The sequence below is a fragment of the Pteropus medius genome, unplaced genomic scaffold, assembly GCF_902729225.1.
Source record: "Pteropus medius unplaced genomic scaffold, Ma_sr-lr_union100, whole genome shotgun sequence".
NCBI lineage: Eukaryota > Metazoa > Chordata > Mammalia > Chiroptera > Pteropodidae > Pteropus > Pteropus medius.
In genome coordinates, this window is record NW_024348531.1 from 561,274 (window position 1) to 586,392 (window position 25,119).

Genomic DNA, 25,119 nt, shown 5'->3' on the forward strand with positions numbered 1-25,119 from the left:
AATTATATGTTTTATTTTATTATTACTTAGCAGCCCAGTCTGCCAAATCACTCAGCAACCTTAGAGATAAAACCAGATATTTGCTCAGGAGTAAGTAGATTACCTTCCAAATAAACGCACACACCCATGTTGACTTCATTCTCAGTGACAGACTCTAGGGATGGATGTGTGTGCGCATGTGTGTGTGTGTAAGATGTGTGTGTGGTATTCAGCCATGCAGCCCACGTCAGGATTTAGGGGACTCCAGACAAGTGAATTAGCATCATATTCAGTGAAGTTACAGTTACAGTGAAGTAGTGTCATTTTCAGATTTATGAGAATTTAGCTACCCTTGATCATCACAGAGAAGGAAGGGAGGGATAAGATGGAACAGTAAATCCTCCATTCCTTCTGTTGGTTCTTGCATGCCTATTAGGAGTGAAGAGTTTGGAGAGCTGAGAATGATTCTGATGTTTAATTTTTAGCACAAGTTTTTCATACAATATATCCTATGAACCCTTTATTGATATTGTATGATTCTCTATCTATTGGACATCTATAAGCACAAGTCTATAGCTTGATTTATACAAAACCATGTGCAATTTGCATTCCAGAGTCCCCGGCTAAGGGAGCTTCAGAGGTAATTTGACGTATGTAATCATCCCTTTGGCACTGATTTTAGGACGATCCCCAAGTCACATATAACTCAGATATGAATTAGATACGGCATCACTTTAACTTTAATTCTTTGCTGTTGACAAAGCACATTCTCAACTTTGAGTTCATCTGATCCCCCAACACCCTGGAGAAGGCAGGAGAGACAGAGTTTCCAGGTTTCACAAATTAGGTAGCAACAACCACTAGGTTCAGATTGCTTTATTAACTGTCAGGGATACACTAAGGTAGTGGCTTCTTTGGGGAAGGTCAAAAGTGTACCTGAGTCTTCATAATTTGGCACCAGCTTTAAGTGCTGCAGCTAACTCCTAAGCACAGACATGGCTCCGAAAGAGGGCCTCAGGTCTGGGGTCTCCTGGCTCTTCAGTGAAGAATGTCAGGGGTCTGTCCACAGAGGGCAGGGATTCTCTGCAATCCTCCACCTCGGCCAGTCTCCTGGGCCACTCTGTGTTCCACCAGCCTCTGCTCTGTTCCTTCTGCTGCCTCTTCCTGCCAGGAAGTAGTGGCCTACTGGGGGCATGCCAGCTCAAGCTACTAAGAGGATTCAAGAGACTAGAATGTGATTTGGTATTCTTGTTTGGACTCTGCCTTTAAAAAATGGTTTCATTTGCCACAAATTCTCAGTGGGTCTGTTTCATCCTCAGCAGTTACCTCCCTATCTGAGACTCAAGAGTTTATTCCAAAGCTCCTTGTGAGCTGAGTGGGGAAGGGAAAGGGCTAGCAGGGCAGTGAGGGCTTTTCCTCAATCCTTTACATCTAAAATGCACCTGGCTTGGATTACTCATGTGGATCACTCTGTAGAGTGTAGTGATGTCTGACCACTATGCTGTATACCTGAAACTGACATAAAATAATATCAAATGACAACTGTCATTGGAAAATCAAAAAAAGAAGGGAAAGTGAAGGGGAATAAGAGGTTCCAACTTCCAGGTATAAAGCAAATTAGCCATGGGGATGTGATGTACAATATAGGGAATACAGCCAATAATATTGTGGTAACATTGTACAGTGTCAGATGGTTGCTAGACTTATCATAGTGATCACTTCTTTAGGTATATAAATGTGAATAATTGATCTCTGGGTCACACCTGAAGCTAATACAATATTATATGTTAGCTATATTTTAATTAAAATCTTTGTAAAAATTAAATAGGCCTAGTTCATCTTGAGCCTGTAATAGGCTCAGCTTTGTCCAGGTCCTTATGATATTATCAGTTGTTACCATGTTGTGATGTCTGCCGAGTGCCAGGCTCTCCACCAGGCATATTACATTTAGTGCCGTATTCAGTCCTATGGGGTGGTGGCTTGGCAAAGTGGAAGAGGCTCTGATATTGGAGTCAGAAAGCCCCCACCTTCCAATCCCAGTTCTATCCTTTCCTAGCAATGTGTCCCTTGGGCAAGTTACATCTTGGAGCCTTCTCAGCTTTCTCAGACAAAATTATCTAAATCAAAGGGTTGTTATAAGGATTCCATGAAATACCAAGTGTGGTATGTGCTTGCTAGATCACCATTCAAGCATCCTAGTGCTACCGTCACCTCTGTCCTCCACACCAGGGACTCCTGTGCAAGTCACTTTTGATATTTACTTAAGAATACATTCGGAATGTCATCGGCCTGAAGTATGGCAGGTCCTGGATGCACATGGCTGGAACAAGAAGGGAACAAGTGTCATTGACTTTTCTGTTGTCGACCAGATGTGCTTAAGTGACGAAGAACCAATATGTGGAATGTGCAAGCTCTTTGGGGACCACATGTCTCACCAGGTGGCCAAGATTTCTGATGCCTACACAGAGAGGAAAGTGAGCTTTGCCAAGGATATTCAGCTGGTGCTGCAGAAATCTGAGAGTGTAGCACAGGCGATGCAGGTATGGCTCACACGGCCTATGGCCTTTCCCCATGTAAATGGCAGGGCAATGTTTGGTTTCAACTTAAACAGTTTTCTCTTCAGGACACTAGGCTAACTGAGGCAATGCTTACAGAAAGGAAGAAATTATATGTTGCATTCTCTAGAGACTGACTCTCCTGAGTGTCTCTTGAAACGTCAGATTTTGAAATGTGCACCTTGAGAAATGAATGAATTCTGATTGCTTTAAAGGCTTTGAAAAATAGCTGATTAATGGCCATATTGTTTACTCTCTTATAAGATGAATAAGTGAGGTATGTCTTAGCTTCTATGGCTTGTTTTCTTCATTTCATGACTTTTCCCCCTGCAATTAAGTTTTTAGGAATTAATCACTGGATGCATTTTGTCAAGAGAACAAATTTTTCTAAGTCTCTCTGTCTCTCTGTCTCTGTCTCTCTCTGTCTCCTGTCTGTCTGTCTCTCTCTCTCTCTCTCACACACACACATACACACACACACACACACACACACGTGCTGAAGATAAGATGGTCTTTCAGAAACAAATTCTAGTGGTGAGCTTTCAGTTCTAATATAAGAGTCATCTGTAAGATGGCCAGGGCAGAGGCTTCTGGGGACTGATCTCTCGTCCACAGTAGCCACCTAAGGGTTGGTGCCATAGGTTGGGCTCTCTGGAAGCAGAAGTTGAGACAGACTTTGGTGAAGAAAATGTCCAAGATCAACCCTAGTAAAGGATCAGTGCCTGTTCCCACTAACAAGACTGCAAAGGGAGAAAAAGTAGATAAAACAGAGGGAAAGGCACATCACACTGAAGGCTGGGCTAGCAACATCTAGTCCAAGTAGGAAATCTGGAAGTGGCATTACCCATCAGAGAGTCCACCTTGTGTCAAAATGGCCAGGCTAATACATATCCTCATGCTCAGCCACTGAGGGTGGCTGCTCTGGGAAGAGCACAGTTGAGAGCAAACTGGAGGATCTCACAGCTGGTCATACCACAGCAGGCGGCAGGTCTTCCTTGGAAAGGGGGATTCGGGAAGAATATCTCTGTGTCTACCACAGCTGAATTTTATAAATCTTTTTCTCAATACAAAATAATGTTTGTTAAAGTTGGGTTTATTACATCCTCATCTTGCCAAGATGGAGTAATGGGGTCTGAATTTACCCTCCCTTCAACAATAACAACAAAACAAACAGAAAATGTATGAAACAATGTTTTTCAATACACTGGAGCTCAAGGAATGAAAAAATAATAAACCCTGAGAGATTGGATATAAACAAGGTGAGCCCTACAATTGCCCCAGCTTGCTGCCTTGAGAGAGTTTCCCAGCCAAGGAGCAGAGAGAGGGAGCCTAAGCAAGTCTGGCAGATTCCCTGAGTTCAGGAGAAGGAGCTGAGAGTTTGGCGAAATCAAGGCAGGTTGAGTACACAGGACAGAATTCAGAGACGAGTGCTGCATAGAGAGAACCCAGAGATCTTCAGAAAGTCCCATGAGTTTTCAACAGAACATGTCCAGCAGAACATGTTTGTGTGGAAACTGCCCAGGTCATGAAAGGAGCCATAGAAAAGAATTGAGGGAACAGTGCCTGGAGCTCAAACAGGACTGGAAACAATGCCTACTCCCACTAACAAGACTGGAAAAACTCTTAAATCATGGGACACAGGGACTACTACTCAGGAGGTCTTAGCCCCATCAGACCCACATAACACATGATGAAAGCGAAAACCGAGAAGATCAAATTCTTTCCATGTAACTTAACTATATCCCAAAACAAAATTTAAGATTTATAGAAATACAAAAATATCAGCATCCAACGAGGTAAAATTCACAATATCTGTTATCCAAAGATTACTAGGCAGGCAAAGAGGCAGGAAAATATGGCCTATAATGAAAGCAATAATAAAATAATAAAATCAAATCAGAACTGAGACAGATGTTAGAATTAGCAGACAAAGATGTTAAAAATTATAATTGTATGCCATATTTCAAAAATTTAAGAGTCATGGAAGAAATTTAAAAAAATATTCCAGCTGGATTTCTACAGTTGAAAACTACAGTGCTGTGAAGAATATGCTGGACGGGTGAACCGCGGGTTAAACACGGAGAAGGAAGGCTTTGTAAATTTGAAGGCATAATAACAGAGACTATGCAAAATGAAACAGAGGACCAAGAGTTTTTTAAAAACAGCATTAGCGAGCTTGGAACAACTTCAAGGGACCCAATATATGGGTAACTGGAGTCCCTGAAGGAACCGATAAGGTCGGGAAGTGGGGAGCAGAAAAAGTATTCGGAGAAATAATGGCCAAAAAATTTCTAAACTTGTTGAAAACTATAAAGCCACATCCAGCATCTCAAATATAACCTGGACAGAATAGAATTCCTGATTCCCCCAAACCCACTCCTCTTAATCTCCTCAGTACCAGGCACCATGACTGCTCAGGCATCACGGTGTCACCTCTCCCCTTACCAGGCATATCCCCTCCATACACCTCTTGCACAGACCCCTACCCCCATCTCTCCTGGCCACTCTCATTGCCTCTGGCCTGGACATGCTAGTGACTCCCACATGGGCTCCTCCTGCTCACTGTGCCCCACAAATAGCCAGAGAGATCGTTCGATGTTTTAGATCATGACATTTCCTTGTTAAAAATCCACAATTGCTGGTAAAGGGCAGGGGTGATGTCTATTATACTGTGAATAAACCCACCTCCTGGCCACGCCAGCCTCTCTGCTCTCCTTGCCCCTCACTCTGAGCTGGGCTCAGTCTCTTAGCTTCACTGGCCTCCTGACTGTACCTCAGACATGCCAAGTTGTTTCCATCTCAGGCCTTTGTCCTTGCGGGCCTTCTGCCTGGAAAATATTTCCCTCAGATATGTCTGTTACTTGACATCATTCAGTCCTTTCTTCAATGGTCACCTTCTCTGAGGTAGCCTTCCTAGCCTACCAGAAACAAAGAGCCACCTCCTCCCGTAGGGCTCCATCACTACCTGGACCTTCTAGCTCTATCTTCCTTTGTCCTTCTTTAGAATACTTGTCAGTACCCTGAGATTTCATCATATATTGATTATGTCTGTTTGTTTTGTTTGTTACCTCAAAAAGATTAGTATGGTGGGTCAAACAAGACACCCAAGCGCATACTAGGCAGGCAACTTACAGTGATAAATACTAGAATGTTTTATATATTGTGAACCACGGTGACATATCTGAGACCTGTGGAAGATCCTCTCATTGCCTGAGGGGGAGGAGGCGTCAGTGAATGCAAGATCAATTTGTTCAGTGCCTCCTGTGTGTTTGGTCTGATGCTGGGCACTGCATAGTCATCATCTCATTAGTCCTCTTCAGAAGCCACAGTCTCCTTTTCGCAAGGCAGGAATCTGAGACACACGATCAGCTATGATAGCCATGATCATGCCCAGGGGCTGCCTGACCTCACCATCCAAGCTTTCCCCCACACTGTGTGCCTCACATGAGGCAAGACCTGATCACAGAGGTGATGCTGGAGCTGAGATTACAGGACAAGCTGGAGACTAACGGGTTGACCAAATAGGGAAGGACATTACAGGCTGTGGACAGTCCAGAGTGCAAGATCTGAACTTTCTAGAAAAATCACAGGTAGATCTGAGATTTCATTCCTCTCAAAATTATTCAAGTAATTCCTTCCATTTGGCAATTCTTTCGATGAGGATATACATTTGATTGTCATAGAAACCCATGAACAGTGGCTTAAAATAATTAAGAGTCTGCTTTTTTACTTAACGAAATGTCCAGAGATAGGGAGGCAAGGCTAGCCGGCTTGGTAGCCCCGTGATACTCCACCCTCTTCTCTCAGTGGTGCTGTGTACTTGTCAGCACACAGTCACAAGGTGGATGCTCCATGGGGGCATTGACCCCAGGTCTTGAAGGGGAAAGACAAAGGGCAAGGCTTGTCCCAGAGGCATCTGCCCACTTTTAGGCAGCTTTCCCAGAATCCCCACCCAACAACTTCACTTATGCTTCTGTGGCATACCAGGGCACCCCTAACTACAAAAGAATAGGGAAGCAAACGTGGCATTTTCGGCTGCCCACATTGCTGGCCCAACAAGTCAGGGTTTTTTAGGTAGGAAAGAGGTGAAAAATGGATATTGGGCAGGCATCATACAGTGCCTGCCACCCCCCTAAGGTGTCCCTGGGTCAGTGGAGGAGGGGAGGTTGAGGCAACACCTTGATCCAGGTGCCTGAGTCTGTTCTCTGCAGGTCCTTCCTAAGGAAATGTTCACACTGCCTCCACAGGACACAGAAAAGCTCATAGGGGATCTCTCCACCAGTGCCGACGACACATGAGCCATGATCGACGCCTTTGGAGACAGCCTGCTTAGTGGCATCAAGTGCCGGATTGCTACACTGAAAAGGCAGCTGGAGCTCGAGCACGTCTCCAAGCTGGAGAATTTACAGTTGGTGGCTCGGAAACTGGAAGCTCCCTGACAGCTTTACCAGCAGATGAAAGCGCTCCTGCAGCATCATGTAAATGCAGTTCAGTTCCTTCATGAACATAAGAGACTCAAGGCGGAGATGAAGAGACTCATGGAGGGTAGCGTGTCCCCCTAGGTTCCCACCAAAGACACTGTTTCCATCAAGTGCTATTTTCAAGAGCTCATTAAAGGAATGGACATCACTGCCTTTGTCCCCCCTGGTACTGACCAAGTGCTAGCTGGCTCAGTCAGGCTCCGTGAGGCCTGGCAGATGGACTGTGCCGCACAGGGCTGTCTGTCCCAGCAAACATGGGAGGATATTTTGTTCAAGGCAGTGTCGGGTTCGATGACAAAATCAAAGGAAGAGGCAAAGCGTTCCCCAAACTCATCTTATTCCTCCTCTCCTTCCTCCACCAGCAAGTCCTCTGCACAGGGAAGTGAGGTTGGGTCTAGGGAATCAACTGTATAAACACAGTACACAACTTTTACCAGTTTGCAACTTGGTTGCAACTTGAAAGTTGCTTGACTTCACCTTTTATAAGGAAAAAAAGATTCTTTCCACATTGTGGCTTCTCTCTTGATTCGGGGTCTTATGTTGATAATCATCCAACGCTTCTTTTTTTTTTTTTTAAATAGTAATCTGCTTATAAAGCGTATCACTTGAAGCTCACAGAGGAGGCTTTGAATGGTTGGGGCTGCTGGCTAGGCGATCAGGTGGGTGGTGCAGGAGGTGAGTTCTTGGCACAACTGAACAGAACAGCTTTATGCTCTGATGACTTACGGTACACTTTTAGTTCGATTGAGCCTCAGATACTAGAAATTACAATAGAAATGATTCCCCAGAAATGAAGTCTGTGGCTAGCTCTCCTCTGGGCTTTTGTTCTTTTTCTGTTACAATAGTAACTACAATTTGTTGAATGCTTAGTATATACTATTAGGCACTCTTTACGTTAATGACTTAATTCCACTCTCAAAATAACTGAAGGAAGTGAGAATTATTATCACCACTTGAGAGGAGGAAACTCTGGGTCTGAGAATTTAAATAACTAGCCCAAGATTACACAGTTGTTGAAAGGGTGAACTTAATGCAAATCCAAGTCTATCTGGCTAGAGGCCTGGCTTCTTCCAGCCTACTCCAGAGTACTGACCTGGAAACATCTTAAAAAAACACTGCCGTTCTTCAGGAGGGAGCTCACTCTTCTTAATTCAGCTCACCAGTTTATAGTAAACATCTACTACAAAATTCAATAAGGGTTATGCAATCTATAGTATCACTTATTAGTATGCAATTAGTAGAACTGCATGTAATGCTTCACATAAATGATATTTTGGGAACCCACTTCCCCTTCAGAGGTAAACAATAGATTCCCCATTATACCGAAGAAGAAACTGAGAAGATCATTGGTTTGTCCAAAATCACACGTTAGCGGCAGAGATTCTAAATGTCATTCTCAAGACCTTCTTCCCTTGTTTTCAGTTGTGTCTGGTTTCAAGTAACACAAACTTCGCCCTGATCTGTTGGGAAAGAAGAAAAGGGTCTTCTGACAAACACCAGAGAAAGGGTAGTGTGGCCTCAGAGTGAGAGGACCCAGAAGTCTTTGCTGTCAGAAGCCTGCGTTTCTCCTTTGTCCGTTTCTCAATGATTGTTTGCCTTCTTTCCTGAAGAATGACCTCTTCTCCCTGTCATTATGGCTTAGAGTCCCAAGCTAAGAGAACCGTCTCCCAGTTCCTATTTAATATATTCCGGACTCTGCTTGGCCTATGCCAACACCACTGGCCGAAGTAGGGCAGGAGCAGTGCCCCAAAGAGGAGGCAGTGAGGACACAATCTCAGATGACCACAGGAGCCAAGCTGGAGGAGGGGGCCCTGTGACAAATAACAGAGGCCATACTGTGCATAAAGAAAATATTGTCCTGTTGGAATGTAGGCTGAATGTAGCCAGAGATTCAAGTTTTTTTGAGAAAAGCAAGAAATCCAGATTTTTTATGTTCAATGTTTTGATTCTTTTGAAAGCTGTCAGCTAATTAAAAATAGATTTAAAACATTGTACTGGCATAACAAAGCACTTCTGTGAACCAGAAGGGAACTCCAGGCCATCACCAGTTTGCAGCCTTGACTGGAGGTGGACAACATAACTGCCTTCTCTACCCCAGGGGTGCCAGGGTCTGTTTGCTATGCCTGGGTCCCCACGCCTTCCCCTGTGACTCTTCAGGAGCAGCACTTCTCAGCAGGCATACAGGAAAGCAGGAGGCCACTGGAGTCATGGATAGCCAGAAAGGACAAGATCTCAGAAGGCTCTGTCCAGACATCATCCTCCAAATCTATGTGTCCCTCATGCTCTGAGCTAAGACCTGAACCATTCTGTCGGGGACCCAGGGTTAAAGGTGGGGGGAGTCTGAGCTGTGAAGAGCAGAGAGACTGAGAGGCAAACTGTTTGTCTCAACCAAGCATGCTGAGTGTAGGGCCAGAGGGAGCAGCCATACCAAGAGCTCCAATCTCACCTGGGGTGGAAGTTGCCAGGAGTATGTTTGCTTTACTTGAGTTGTTTATGCTGCAGGAAAACAAAGGTAGAAGGAGGGTTCTGTTCTGATGCTGCCTGCATAGAAGTGTAGATAAAAAGTGAGGTCTGGGATGGCATGGCCTCAGGGACACTGGTCCCCTGGGATCCTTTGGGGCTTGGCTATTCTGGGAAGCTCAGCCAGGGAGTATGAAGGTCTTCTCAGGACTCAGCAACTCCTCTTCCTGGCCCAGCCAGCTGCTGTCCTCTCTGCTTTTTCACACTGTCTACTGGTTACAACCCTCACAACCTGGACTCCTGCTTGTGGCTTCTCTACTCATTATTATCCTTTGAGCTCAGCCCCCATTGCAAAATACTCTAGTCTCCTGGCTTTTAATTCCACACTGTTAAGCACCTATTGTGTGCACCAGGCCTTATTCTAGGATATGGAGGGAGACACAGCTGTGAAAATGCAAAGTTCTTGCTCTCTTGGGGGAAGAACAAAAAAGCAAGATGGGTTCAGAGAGTGTTAAAATGCCGAAGGTATAAAAATAGAGTACTGAACTAGTGATGGGGGGTGGTGAGGCTGGGTGGTCAGGAAAAGTCGCTCTGAGCAGGCCAGGTTTAAGTGCCCTCTGAATGACCAGGACTAGCTAGGTGAAGATGGGGAAGAGCACTCCAGGAGTTTTGATCAGTGAGTGGTTGGAGCTGTATAACCACAAGTGTGGAGAGTAGAGAGGGAGGCTGAGGCCAGGCCACTGGGCAATCTGGTTTGCCTGGCCAGTAGTTTTTTCTGTTTGGTCCCAAGTGAAGATTCAAATGTCTGCTCTTCCTGCCTCTTGCCATAGTTAGGTAGTTAGGCAGGCATGAACAACAGGAGCAAAGGCCCTGCTCTGTAACCATAGAAACCTCACTCGAAGACCTTCTTTAAGGACCTCCCAGAAACACCTCCCCTTTTAGGGTTATAAATTATCCCAAATCCTGAGGCACAAAGGCCATAAAAGCTGCTGCCTAAACCAGCCACAAACACATGAGCAAAAAGTACTACCCATAACCTCAGCTTCATTGTACCATTATCATAATGTCATGCCTATGCCTGGAAGTTCATAAATCTAATTATAATAGACTGAATTCTGGGTAAGCACATGTGCAGTGGGCAGTGTGTTATATGGCAGCCAACTGGCAGTCAAGGTAACCTCACATGCTGATCATCTAGTACTGCCTTTGTACTCTTCCATCATGGCCCAAATATGAACTTTCCACTTCTGCATTGTTACAGCTCTCTTCACTGAAAACCTGCTCCTCCCTTGGAGCATACTCTGCCTTTCATATATATATATATATTTTTTTAAATTATTATTATTTATGCCTACAGCACCTGGTCTTCCTAGGTGGTCTCCTAACCAGGCCCAACCCTGTGGAGCTTCCGAGATCAGACATGGGGCTTGTTTGGGGTGGCATGGCCGTAGACTATGGACCATGGCTCCACTGGTGTGCAAACCCAGGACCTTATGCGTGTAAAGCAGACATGCTAACCACTACACTATGGAACCACGTCCATGTCTTTCATCTTTTCATCTCCCAAATTCCACAGGGCTGCAGCCTTCCTTAGCGTGGCCAATATCCTTCTAAAATGTAAATAAGTCTTACTTTTTCCAAATCACGCTGACCTGTAATTCTCTACTACATCGGTTGGGAAGAACTATGGACCCCCACCATGCTGCTGGGGCAATGCTGGATTTCACATCGCCCAAGCGGTAACACCATCACTACAAATAATGATCGTTAAAGACCAGATTCTGTTCATCACTTGGCAGTTCTAAATCACTTCTCTACTATGATCTAATTGAACATCAGGTCTCTGACCCAGGGTGCCTCCTGGAAAAGAGGAGCTGGGTCTTTGATCCATGTTTGCTCTATTCCAAAAGCTGTGTGCTCTTTCCACAGAATGCCCTCTCCATTTTCTAAGAACCCACATGCAGAAGAAGAGCATGCTGTGTGGATGTCCCCACTTAATCAGGCTAGCTTCTCATGATAGTATCCCCAAATTTTGGGGGGCTTAAATAAGTCATGTCTCTCTTACTTAAAGTCCGAGCCTCAGTGGAAGATGCCCTGTGATGCCATCAGGGGACTGGGGTTCGTTCCATGTGTCTCTCCACTACATCCCATCCCACCCAGGCAGCCGGAAATCAAATAGAGGGAGAGAGAGGGCAAGCCCTCCCCTTGTAGGGCAGAAGCCAGAAACCCCACCCATCCTCCTGCTCACATCTCAGCAGCCAGAAAGTAGTCGCATAGCTACATCCAAAGGCATTCTAGTTCTGTCTCCTAAAAACCTAGTTCCTGTTTACTCAGAAAAAGGAGACAATAAATATTGGGGAACAACTAAGTGTCTCTGGCATAGCTTTTATATTTATAATTTTCCTGATTATGAAAGCAATACTCATTGCTAAGAATCCAGAAATGTGTAAAGGCAAAGAACATGAGCAACTGCAGAGCTAACTGTTGTTTCAGATTTATAAGGTCATGGCATACATATTACTTTGTAACCTTAATTATCACTTAACAATATAACCCTGATAGTCTTCCCATATTGATAAATATAGATCTACATCGCCATTATAATTTTTTACGGCATGACTAAGTGATGACTGGTTATGAACTGGGAGATGGCTGTGATCTGCATTTGATTACTAATGAGGCCGAACATCTTTTCATATTTTTTGGTCATTTTTATTTCTTTTGTGAATTGCCATTTCATATCCTTTGTCTATATTCACTTTTTTCCTAATGATTTGGGAAAAAAAAATCCACTTTATATCTTAACATATTAGCAAACACGTAGTGCTTATGTATACCAAGCACTGTTGAGTACTTGCAACATTTAATCCTTACTACAGTTCTATAAGGTAAGTACTGTTATAATTTTATAAAGAGCCTGAGGCACAGGAAGGATGAGCAATTTGCCCGATATGGTATAGCTGTGTAGTAAGGAAAAGGCAGAACTGGGATTCAAACTCAGGGTCTGGTTTCAGATTTTTCCTCCTAACCACTATATATTTTAATTGTTTTGCCTGTTACAGATTTTAGAAAATTATTTTTCCCATTTGTCATTTGTCACTTTTAAAGTTAAAAGTCCTCTTTAAATCCTGCCCACCTTTCTGGCCCAAGCTCGTTTTCTCTCCTCTAGTTTCTTGTTTACTTCAGCCCACAAAATAAACTCTGTGCCTTAAGTCCTCCGGCATTTATCGTATATACTTATAGAAGATCATAAATGTAAACGCATCCGGTACACGGTTAAGGGCTGTTAAAAACATACATTAACTATGAGAGTGCAAATGATCTTACTCTTTTAAAGATCTTGTGCACAAAGCATCAGTGAGTTAAAAACAGCGAGGCCCGTGTGTGGGGCGTCTACCAGCCAAAGACCCAGACCTGAAAAGGCAATAACCAGCGCTCTGTGGGGTCCTAGTTTGGGAAAGTCGTAATGGGCATGCAAGAACTATGCTTTGAGTTGATTTTAAAAGAGGAAAATTAAGCATTACTTTGAACAGCGTATGAAGACAGGAATGTTCAAAACCTGTCAGCTGACCCGATTGTCTCTTCTACAACTGGGTAAACTGTGGACCCACCCTTGTGGGACACAAGGAGGACGTTCCCAAGGCAGGAACTACCGAACTACCACCCAACGCGCTCTCGGTGGCCACGTGACGGTGCCTGTACATCACGTGTGGGGGTTGGGACACCGCCCCGCCACTCTCTCGGCCGTCCAATAGAAAACGGGGACTGGTCAGGGTGGGTGGACCCGCACGCCCTTCCGCGGGGCTCGCCCAGCGCAGGGCGGGCCCAGCCACCGCCCTCCAGTGAGGTCTGGGCGAGCCCCACTCAGCCAAGGTGAAAGGGCGAAGCGCACGTCAGTCAGGCGGGCTGACCAATGGGCTCGCGCGCTGCCCTCGTGCCCACCCCCGCCTCGGCCTCCCGGCGCCCGCGCTGCTTTCCCTCGGGCCGCCGCGTCCTGCCCGCCCGGGCTTCCATCCGGGTCCTCGCTCGCGGCTACCAGCGACGGCGGGCAGCGGCGGGCGTGAGGGCCGGACCGTCTTTGCGGCGGGCGCTGGTAGGCGGCAGCCTTCTCTGCGAGCCCGAGGTGGGTAAGGTAGAAGGACGGCGCACGCGGGCCTGTCGCCATTTTTCTTCTTTTGGACCTCCCCCGCCAGCCAGGGGCAGTGAGAGAAGGGGAGCGGTGTGGACCGGCCGGCAGAGGCCTGGGGGCCGGGGCGGGCGGGCTTCAAGGAGGACCGCGGGTGGCGGCCGCGCGGGAGGGGGCGGGGGATGGGCGCCGCGTGGCGCGGCGGGTCCCAACCCCCTCCCCTTCCCGCCTAGCGCCTCTCGGGCCGCGGGGGAGGGGTCATTCTTCACATTCTTCACCCCGCCCCTCCCCCCGCTTCAATCAAACTTGAGCGAGGGAAGTCCCGCCCCCGGATGTTGCTCATTGGCCAATGCCGCCTCTCTCTGTGGCGTGACTGGCTGCGGCCTGCGCCAGGTTCCCCTGACGTCACTTCCGCTATCAAGTTTGTGGGCCTGGGAGACCTTGGCCTTGGGGGCTGGGATGCGGGAGGGAAGGTAGGAAGTGCGAGGGGAGGGCCGGGACGCGTGGGTGCGGGCCGGCGGCCCTGGTCTCGCTCCCTACTCCTAATCCGCTTGGCTGAGCGCAGCCTCCATCCTGGAGCTGCGGTGCGGCTGGGTCATCGCGGCCGCCGTCCTTGGGAGAGGCGGGCGGGCCGGAGGGAGGAAGCGGGATCCCGGGGGACAGGCTCGTGCCTGGCGACCTGGGCCTCCGCCAGCGGCCCCAGCCCTGAGTCGGGGCTGCACACCTTGGAAGCAGGCCGGCTGATACACGTCTCTGGCGGGCTCCGGTGTGAGGAATGTGTAACCTTTATGTCCTTGGCCAGCAATGGCCTTCTGTCTCTCCAACTTTTACAGTAGGGCCTGGTCCTCTGCCTTTTATGTCAGAGGTGAGGGTGTGTGTTTTAATAAACTTTTCATTTACGAGAGAGTCGGAAAACGGAAAGAAGGCACTGCGGACAGTGATTGTTAAATTCTTAAAATAAATCAGGAGACTGGATGAGTTTACTTTTTTAACTTTGCTGATAAATACTGCCTTCTTAGCACTCAGTTCCTAAGTGAAAACCTCATTTAGCAGTCCCCTGCATTTCTGTTGGCCGGAAAGTTATGCAACGGTATAAAAAAATCTGTTCAATTCTAAATTTGTAGGGAATTTAGAAGCTAATTGTTTATATCCACGTTTTTCTTATGTATGACAGTCAGGTTCATTTACAGTATATTCAGGGAATATGCGTAGTAAAGGAAGCAAAAACTTGTAAACTTTTGTAAAGTTTGGTTCTTTGAGGGTGTTTGGTTTCTTATACACAGTTGCTAAAAGTAGTTATTTTTGAAAATTTAGAGCTTTTTGAGAGGAGACAAATGTCTTGATCTCTTCTGAATTCAGTTATGACTAAATGGCATTTTTAAATGTGTTACTAAGGTACAGAATTACCTTATTACGTGATGTGGGAGAAAAACCATTTTTGGATATTTCGTGGTGACAGCTGGAAGGTATTTTTCTTTGATCTTGAAACAGGTTGTGTGTCCTCCCCCTCTTCACAAAATTAAAGCTCTGTTAAATTTAAGAGACTCAAGAATTTTGCAAGTTTCCAAAAAAGAGAAAGTTTGTAAATCACTGAGTTCAGACTTACAGAATGAAGAAATCGATATTATTCAAATTGGTCTCCAATGTTTACTTTTTGTGGGCATTTTATTCTGTTGGTTAACATTAACTAGAATTCTTGCTTTAGAGCAGGGCCCCAACCCCTGGACTGTGGGCTGGTACCAGACTGGTATGGGTCCGTGGCCTTTTAGGAACTGGGCCGCACAGCAGGAGTTGAGCAGTGGGCAAGCCAGCCAGGGAGGCTTCATCTGTATTTGCAGCTGCTCCCCAGCGCTAGCATCACTCAGATCATCAGGCATTCTCATAGGAGCACCTGTCCCTGGTGCCAAAAAGGTTGGGGACCGCTGGTTAGAATACAGCACACTAGATATTTGTGTACTTTTTTTTCAATAGCTAATGTAGTAATAGTGTTACTAATAGTGGGAATTGCTCAATATTAAATCTAAATCAGTGTTTCAGACTGTAGGACCTGATTCATTTGGTCATTAAATCGGTTTAGTGAGTGGTGATCAGAAATTTTTTTAAAAGTACAGATAATATTAGTTGATTCCACTATAGGCATGTATAATTCTGCAAAGTATCTTTTTCTGAGGGTGTCAAAAAAGTTTGTAAAACACTTTTCAAAGAATGGTATTTTCTTCATTGATAGCACTGGTCTTCAAGAAGTATTAAAAGCATCCCTTTTCATTTATATTTGGTAGAGCTTGTTCCCCTCGTGACAGTTTTCAGGAGTTGGGGGAAATAAATTTGCCATTAATGACCAGTGGGCGTTCTAATCATTTGCTATTTTAATAGTCTGAGAAGCTTTTAGACAGTAAGGGCTTTTCACCCCAGAATATTAATTGCCGATGATTTTTCCACATCTAGATGAGAATAGAAGAATCTGGATCCCCCGTAATGAGTTGTCAACATTGCCTCATGTGACCTCAACTGGAATAAAGGAGGCCTGGTCACTGAGTGCTCTTTGCATGTGTGGGTGTTCAAAGCATTAAGTAATGAGAGAAAATGAGAGCCACTACTTTTTTTTTTTTTTTTGGATACTTAAGCCTTTGAAATCTAGATTGTATTTTACAGTTGCAGCATATCTCATTTTGGGCTAGTTGAATTTCCAGTGCTTAAAAGTTAGATGTGGCTAATGGCTGCTAAAAGGATAGGTAATTCTAGTGGATTGTCTAACTTCTTTTAAAAAATTAACTTTTTCTAGATGAGTATTTGCAGTTTTGTATTATCATTCAGAAATGTTACCTGTCTCTCCACAGCCTCATTTCAAATGAGGAAATTGCTTCAGGTGATTTCTTAGGCCCTTTCTAGGTCTAAGATTTAAATATTTTGAGGCAGCTGACAGCTTCACTTTTAAGAGATTTTTGCTTCTCTAGCAATCTTTTAAGAGATTTTAGAAGATCTGTTTTAAAATGATAGATATTAATGATGAATATGATTTGGGAGCATTTTGTTTTGTTAATTGGTCATCCTTTTCCACTTTGTGTTAGTGTTCATCAGGAAGGTATATTATCTGTACACTTGTGAGCCCACCACCCCCTCAGTTATCTGATTGCTTAATGCATAGGAGGGAACATTTTGCTTAGTGAATTCGCTATTGTACAATGTAGACTATGAATTGTCTACTAAGGCTACAGTTAATTATGGTAAACTGCAATATAGATTTAATAACTAGATCCTACTTTTTCTTGGCCTACGGAGGTGTGTAGATTATACAGTGATTTTTCAACCTAGAAGCATCAGTATAATGAAAGATAGGAAAGCAAGAGATTTTAAAGGCTTGAGAAATGGTATATGGTATATAAATAAGGACCGTTAAGCAGAACAAGTCAGCCAAGTGAAGTACTCTACCCTAAATATTTCTGTGCATTATAGGGTTTGTAGTAGAATTTACTTTACTTAGGTATACAGTGGTAACATAGAATAAATATGCTTGTACCAGGGAAGTTGGCCCCAAATTAACAGTTCGCAGTTGAAAATTTACAAAGGAATACTGGGAGTTGACTTTCCATTAGTTACCTTTTAAAAAAATTTCATGACTTCATGTAATCAGGAGCATCTTAGTGTACTCGCTATGAGTCTGAGTAAATGGAAGGATATATATAGTCCTTTTGGAATACATAGCCTAGTATTTAGCTCTTTAAAACTTCATATGAATTTCAGGCTTAGTGCAATGTTTGGTAGAATATAAAATGGAGATTTTCGGTAAGAATTAGGTTAACTTCTATTAGTGAAACTTAGTTATATTCAAAAACTTTATCTTGTCAATTTTACAAGTCAGATTACATTGATGGATTGATCCATTGCTAAAAATACTGTTTGCTGTGTCAAAGGAATCAAAGTGCTATTGGAGAGTTTGATGAATAATAAAATAATGTTTTAATATTCGGCCTGCATCATCAGATAATTCATTAATAGTCAACTGAGTATTTGAGGTTGAAGGAAATATTTATTAAGTAGCCAATATTAAAACTTTGAGCTACTTCGTTTATTATAGGATTATGTAAACTAATGTAAAAGGTAGGCAATTCAGACTTCAGGAAAGATGTTTTAGCTCGGAAGCTCAAACTCTTTAAGTATTTGGAAAGTAGAGTATACCTGTTTCTGGATTGTTAGTTTAGCAGATTTTAAGAATTTAGAAGCTAGTTTGTTTTAAATATTACTTTAGTAAAATTGACAAATGCAAAGGTGAAATTTGTATATTTTACTTCATTAATATGTAGTTTTCATAATGTATATTCAAATACGTCTTTAGGACCATGACACTTAACCTGCTTTTGTTGGATGTCGTAAAAGCTATGGACTTTAGCAGAAAAATTGTATGTACAATTTTTGGGGGTTCCTGAAATTGTGGATGCAGGTTAAGAACTCTGACTTTTTAAGGTGTCGACTATATAAGTAATTTAAACATTATGATATGATATATACATTGTTCATTTAATAAAATATAAGTAGCTTTAAAATGTGAATGTTATGGAGTGAACGTGTTACAGAAACTTGATATAGCTGCAGATACTGACAAGCAAGTTTATTCATAATTAGGAAGTAGATTTGCCTCTTCACAGCACATTTTAAATTGACACAGTATGTTTTAAATTGAAGATAAGTATTTTTGACTGTCTCAAGTATATCTGGGAACGTAAACTTGTCAATATGAGACAATTTCTCATATTGATTTAATTTATTAAGAATAATACCATTTGTGGAGTACTTCTGGGTCATTAAGGTGCTTTACATGTGTTCCCAGTCCCCAGAACAGCTCCACGAGTTGTGGCTGTTACAGTTCCCCAATTGGCGATGAGAGAACTAAACCACAGGGAGGTTATGTAACTTGCCCAAGGACGCAGCAACTAAGTAGCTGCTTGATTCCAGAGCCATTGCCGGAAGCTTCTTTCCTGTACTGCTCTTTTGGGCTGAAATCAGTTTCTTAACACATTTTGTCCAAGTTGAATTGTGACTTTTAATCACTCTAATTTTTAGTGGGCAGGGGCAAGCTAGAGATTGAGGTAGTATGTGAGTAAGGATAGAAATTTGCTATAAAAGTTTGTTACTTTTTTAAAAAGAATTATCTGAAAGATCAAATTCAGATAGTTTGGCTAATAGCATCTTGTCTAAGAACGTTTTAGTTAAAATCTAATACTGACGGTTGCAGCTACAATATATTGAACAGCCACTGTGCACTTGGCATTGTAATGAATGGTTTTGTATTTAATTTCTATTTCCTTTAACAGCCCTGTAAGATTTGTCTTGATTTTTATAAGTTAAAATAACAAAGGCCCAGAGATTACATTATGTGTCTAGAAACTGGCTTCCTGTAAATAAGCCAGTATTCAAACTAGCTCTCTGATTCTGCAGTACACTTTAACTATAGAGAATCTCAAGAATGGAAAATAAATTAGCTTAATTACCCCACTCTTTTTCTTTTTTCTAGTAGCCAAGCATTATATAGTTGTGATCTGTACATGTTAGGGTTTTTATTTAACATATTTCTTAATGAACATTTTCTTGGGTCCTCATAATTCATAAATTCTACTATATGGATTGTGTTCTTTGTTTCTGAAAGCTTTTTTAACATTACCTCCTCAGCTGTTAGATATTAGTTTCCAAAATTTGCTGTAATTGTTTTCTTAAACTGCAGGCTGAGAACCATCAGAGGATCATAAAAATTGTGTATAATAAAAGAAAATATAAGAGGATTAGTTGAATAGTATTCATTTGTTGTATTAGTATTTATTAATAGACATGACATGAGTACTATTTAGAAATATAAAATATTCTACTGTGGATTGTGGAACAGTGGGAAACCACTGCTCTAATGAATAGTGATGCTGCATAGTAGATATGTTCCTCTTGCCCCTCACGCATCAAGAATCAACGTTTAGATTATATTTGTATATATTTCACCCAAAATTGAGTATTATAATAGCCCTTGGTATGTGAATTGCCAGATCCCTTACTACCAATATGGTACCAATTTACATTGCTGGATCAAGAAAAACAGTACAAAGTAAGCATGCCACACTTGCCAAAATTTAAAAAATGAATACATCTTAAATTCTTTGTTTATTTCATTTTTAGATACCTGTTTTTGATGAAAATTCTAACAGATTTTAAATGAGAAAATTGGTCAGGGCTAGGAGTCGGGGTAGTGGTACCAGTCGGTTTTCCTGTTGGCTGAAAGAACTATGCTGGTTCTGGAGAAAGATTTTTGCTTACGATAAAGGTTTGAATTTTTAGTGACAGTTATCTTCATATTCATACCTTGAATCATCTGGCCTTAAAGAGTTGAAATGGGGTTAAATAGTGAATTTGGAGATTTGGTGTTACCTCTCGTAATTTGGTCAAGTTATTAAACTTCTTAGCACTAGTTTTTCACCTCTTTAAAATAGAGATGGTGACTGTTAAGATGATATACATAAAAGGCATGGTGTGGGGCCTTATTATGTTGGATATGTGGTAAGTCTCCTTAATCTTAGAGATTATTTAATTTAGCGTATTGATATTACAGTTAGGAAAAGCTGAGGGGCCTAGAAAGGCTAAATAACTTGAACAAGGTTTCAATGGCAGGGTGTGAGCAGGGCCAGGATTTGAACCCTGGTTATTGTTGACTCCAAATGAGTATCGCTATGAACACTTAACGTACAAGTTTTTGTGTTTAATTCTTTTGCGAATATACCTCTGAGGGAAATTGCTTGGTCACATGGTAACTTTTTGATGAACTGCTTAACTTTCCCAAAACACCTGCACCATTTTAAATTCCCACGAGCAGTATTAATAGGGATCTATTTTCTCCACATCTTCATCAACACTTTTTGATCTGCCTTTTAATTTTAGCCACCCTAGTGGGTCTGAAAGTGGTATCTCATTGTGGTTTTGGTTTTGGTTTCCCTAATGACTAACAAATAATAGAGTGTCTTATTTACATATTGGCCCTTTGTGTTTATGAGCCATGTCTTTAGAGACATGTATATTCAAATCCTTTTTCCCTTCTTTAAAATAGGTTATTAGTTTTAAGTTACTTTTACATATGGTATGAGGTATGGGGTCCAAATTTCTTTTGCATGTGGATATTCAGTTGTCCCAGCACTATTTGTTGAAAAAAAAAAAAAAGACAACTTTCTCCATTGAATTGTCTTAGCACCCTTGTTGAAAACCAGTTGACTAAATGTATGGGGTTTATTTCTAGACTTTGAATTCTATTGCATTGAGCTGTATATCATGAGAGTGTTTTTGATTACAGATTTTGGTTATAAGTCACTACTTTAACATTAAATTTAGTGCCTACTTTAAAAAATAAGTAATCTTTACAGTAGTTACCTCTTAAGTATGAAGTCTAAAATGGAGACCAATATTTAGTATGCTTTAGATTAATTTGGTTTTATGATTTGGATTTTAAAAGTAAACTGATCATATTGCTTAGTTCAGAATATTGTACCAAGGTATTAAAATATCTTGGTTCCTGCCTTTGGTCCTCACAGCATCTTTCTAGCTAAAGAAAGGATCCTGATCCTGACTCCGATCCAAGATATAACCTTTGTTTTCGTTAATCAGACCACTGTGTTTGGTGTAATGGAAAATATGAGTTAGGTTAACTTAAAAATTAGGATCTCATTGTGTATATATTTTTATATCATCCCTTTGTACATTAGTTTGTTTAATAGTGGATTATGCATGATATACAGGACTTGCATTTTTGATGTCTTAGAATTTGATAGAGAGGTTCTTATATTCCTTTGTAATGGATTTTTTTGTTTGTTTGTTTCTTTAGGAAGGATAAGGGATTTTATGAATTTTCATTTTTAGCAACTAATAAAATCAAAAGTTGGTAATAGTCAAGTGATATAAGACTTTCTGAATCTTTAAATATATATTAAGAGTGGACTTAGATGACCAAGCATTTAAGACAATATTAACCAAATAGAAGAAATGAAAGCATGACATAGATTATACATGTAGCTACAATTTAAATTGCTGATGTTTAGAAACTTTTCCAATTAAATTTACATTCAAATTAAGTGAAAAAGTCTTTTAATACTTTTCCCCCTTTTTTAATCACACAGGAGAACCAGGATTGCCGAGTAGAAAGCCTTCTTGTGGTGCTCCGCTGGAAAATTCACCCTGGATGTTCTCTTCACTGTGGGATGAGGTAGTAGGTTGTATAGTTTTAGGGTCACACCCACCACTGGGAGATAACTATACAATCTACTGTCTTTCCTAACGTGATAGAAAAATCTGCATTCTGATGGTGTCTTAAGAAGTTGATAATTAATCGTACAGTATTTACGATTAACTTGTATAAAAATGGTGTACAAATGGTATTTCTTTGTGGTGTACAAATTGTTAATTCTTTTAGAGATTACAAACTTTAGCAAGAAGACTAGATGGGGTGGGGATACTTTTTGCTTCTCATTTCTGTATATCAGAATAACCTTTTATTTTGATGTCTATAATTTTATGTTGCATTTTCTTTTGAAAAGATTGTTCTCTTCATTCCAGAAGAAAACATTGCTCTATCAGAGTGAGGTAGTAGATTGTATAGTTGTGGGGTAGTGATTTTACCCTGTTCAGGAGATAACTATACAATCTATTGCCTTCCCTGAGGAGTAGACTTGCTGCATTTTGTTTTTATCTAGATGATATTCAAACTCAGAAGAATAACTTTTGACATTGTTGTATTGACAGTTTGTTTATGTCAGCTGTTGATTTTCTCTGTCCAAGTATATAGTGTATTTACAGTAAACTATGGTTTAACATTTTTACTTTTCACATGTATATTTCAATAACTTGAAATTAAAAATCTTGAAGAGTGGAGAAATTAAGTAACTTTCAGGCAATCTTAATAGGAGAGTAGGCCCCTTTGGAATTGTGAATAGGCTCATCACCCACATCCTCCTTCACATGTGTGTGTGTGTGTGTGGGTGGTGGGGAGGGGTCCTGGGTGGTAGAGGTAAATATAGACTGGAAAGGCACTTTTGGAGCCAAAAGGAAGTCAGGTTGATTATGATTCATTCTCTGGTTTGGGTTTTTGGGTGGCTTTGGGCAGTGCTTCATCATTGTGTTGATTCGGAAGGCTTCATCTCTCCAGCCTGGAAAAAGGGGAGTTGGGCTCTATAAGTGTCAAAGACCTTCAGCTTTGCCCCCAAACCTGAAGTCTTTTATTCATGAAGGGGAGGTCCCCTGAGGCTGTTAAATGGTTGTTTTAAAGAAAATGTGAGGATAATGCTAGGAAGGGCTATTTGAATTTTAACACTTGAGGAGGCCTATGTTTTAGCTTTTTTCCAATGGCCAAAGCATATGTTACCTTGGGCTTTTATAATCAAAGCCAAAAGCTCCTTGTTTTAAGTGCTTACTGTTTGTTTTGGGAAAAGAAAAAGGCCAACTGTGGCGATGAAGGAGAGGTTATCTCTTCCCAAATATATTCGCTTATTCTGAATCTTAATATCTAAGATAATCATAGTGCAGTGCCATTGGCAACAGGAACTTTGCATGACAGAAAACATCAAATTCTCTCTTGGATGGGCCCAACCCAGGTGATTTGTCTGGGCCAAATTTATGCTTTTTGTTTCATCCCTGGCATATAGATAGACACCTGCATGGTCCAGAATTGGTCTTTGTTATAAATTAAACATACAAAAATCGGGGTTGGGAATGGGAAGCTTTTACTTTTGAGTGTGTCAAAGAAAAGTGGGAAAGTTCAAGAAATTCACTGAATCTTCGTTAAGCTGACTAGTTGAATAACACCTGTTTGTGTGGCAAGTACAGTTGTGGAGTTTTGTGGTTTATGCTGCCTCCACTGTGTATATCACCACTCTGCAGTTAGAAACTTAACTAATACTTTAAATGCAGAAAAATGAATTTATATCTTTTATTAATTACACAAGGACCCATTTCATATTCTTACTTGCCAGGCCCAGTAAGTGAATCAAATTATGGAGAACTATATTTTGTTAAAAACACTTAAAAGTGCCTTTATAAAGAGTGTGATAGTCTCCAAAAGCTTGTTTTTGATGGCGACAGTTGACTTTCATTTACTATAATTGAAAGATCAAAAATAAATACCTGAGCCCAGGAGGGGCTGGCTGTAATCTAGGAAACACATGACCTCTAAATGAGGCAGGCAATAAGTTAAATTGTTCCAGTTGACAGTGGCAAACAGGACTTATACTACATAGTGTTATCGAATTTTCTAGTCTATCAAAAGAGGCTGGAGGTTTTATGAAATTTGATATTTAAATTTTGGTAATACATAAATGTTTTTAAAAGTCTGTGGCTCCAACAATACATGGTAGGCTTGATATTAGGCTTCTGGTTTGCATCCTCTGATGTAATTGAATTTTTGTTTCTTCATAATGAGGTTTGATTTTCAGCAAATACATTTATTGTTTTTACTAAGGTCATGTGGCCAGTAGCTTTAAAAGCATCAGTGGTTTGAATTTGAAATGAAACCCAAAGCCTAATTTAACAGGATAATTCAAAGTACATCTGCCAAGTAGAAGACGGCAAGAAAAAAAATGGGTTCCTAGGAAGAGGTAGTAGGTTGCATAGTTTTAGGGCAGGGATTTTGCCCACAAGGAGGTAACTATACGACCTGCTACCTTTCTTAGGGCCTTATTATTCCACGGTAACCTGTTTCCTTGCTACCTTGTTTTGGTGTAAGTAGAGTTCTTTCTGCAGGTTTTTTTTATAAATGAAACATTGCAGGAATACCCGAGGGAGCAGTGCATTTGCATTAGTGATTTAAATAACAGCATGGCATCAACATTGATTACTAAAAGTCAACTAATGAGAATTTAAGACTTCTGAAGTATACCAAGTTGCTTATGTGTCTTACCAGAGTCCCTGGAAAGTTTTTAGAAAGCATGATTTTTTTGTTTTTGCTCAAGTTCCTATTTTTGATCTAGAGACTACCAGATATTTCCCCTCTAAGCCTCTATAATACCTAAAAGAAGACATTTAATAAAACTATTGAAATATTTACTGCTTCTTACACCATATTTGTAAATATCTTGCTAAGTTTCTGGGTTTCTTTGTCTTCGGATCTTAAAACTTGGTGCAGTTCTTAGGGTGGTATCGCATACTGTGGAAATCCATCATTGCATTGAGTGTGCATTATGGTATGTAATCCTGTGGTTGAATCTGTTAAGTGTATATACATGCACTGGAATTACCATAATTTGTTAAACATCTTTCCAATAAAACTATTACTTTTACTTTAAAACTTGTGCCTTTTTAAAGTCATTGTTTCATCTTTGTTCTTGCAGAATGAGATGTATTTTTTATTTGTAGATAGATTTTTATTAGATCTGTTAGAGTACTTAATTTCATTTAATTGCGGTGATTTGCTAATTGTACTGTCATTCACAGTTGTATATTAATGAAGCTAACTCGAGCCATATCCAACTCTTCCATTTTTGTTTGTCTTTGTACACACAATTGCATA

General features: G+C 41.4%; 1 long non-coding RNA gene across 1 annotated transcript; it reads left to right on the forward strand.

The window, feature by feature from the left end:
* The first annotated feature begins 13,239 nt into the window (after positions 1–13,239).
* Positions 13,240–24,887, forward strand: LOC120616453 (uncharacterized). Its single transcript, XR_005656606.1, has 2 exons — positions 13,240–13,598; positions 21,740–24,887. It is a non-coding gene; the product is annotated as an uncharacterized LOC120616453 (long non-coding RNA).
* Positions 24,888–25,119: the final 232 nt, after the last annotated feature.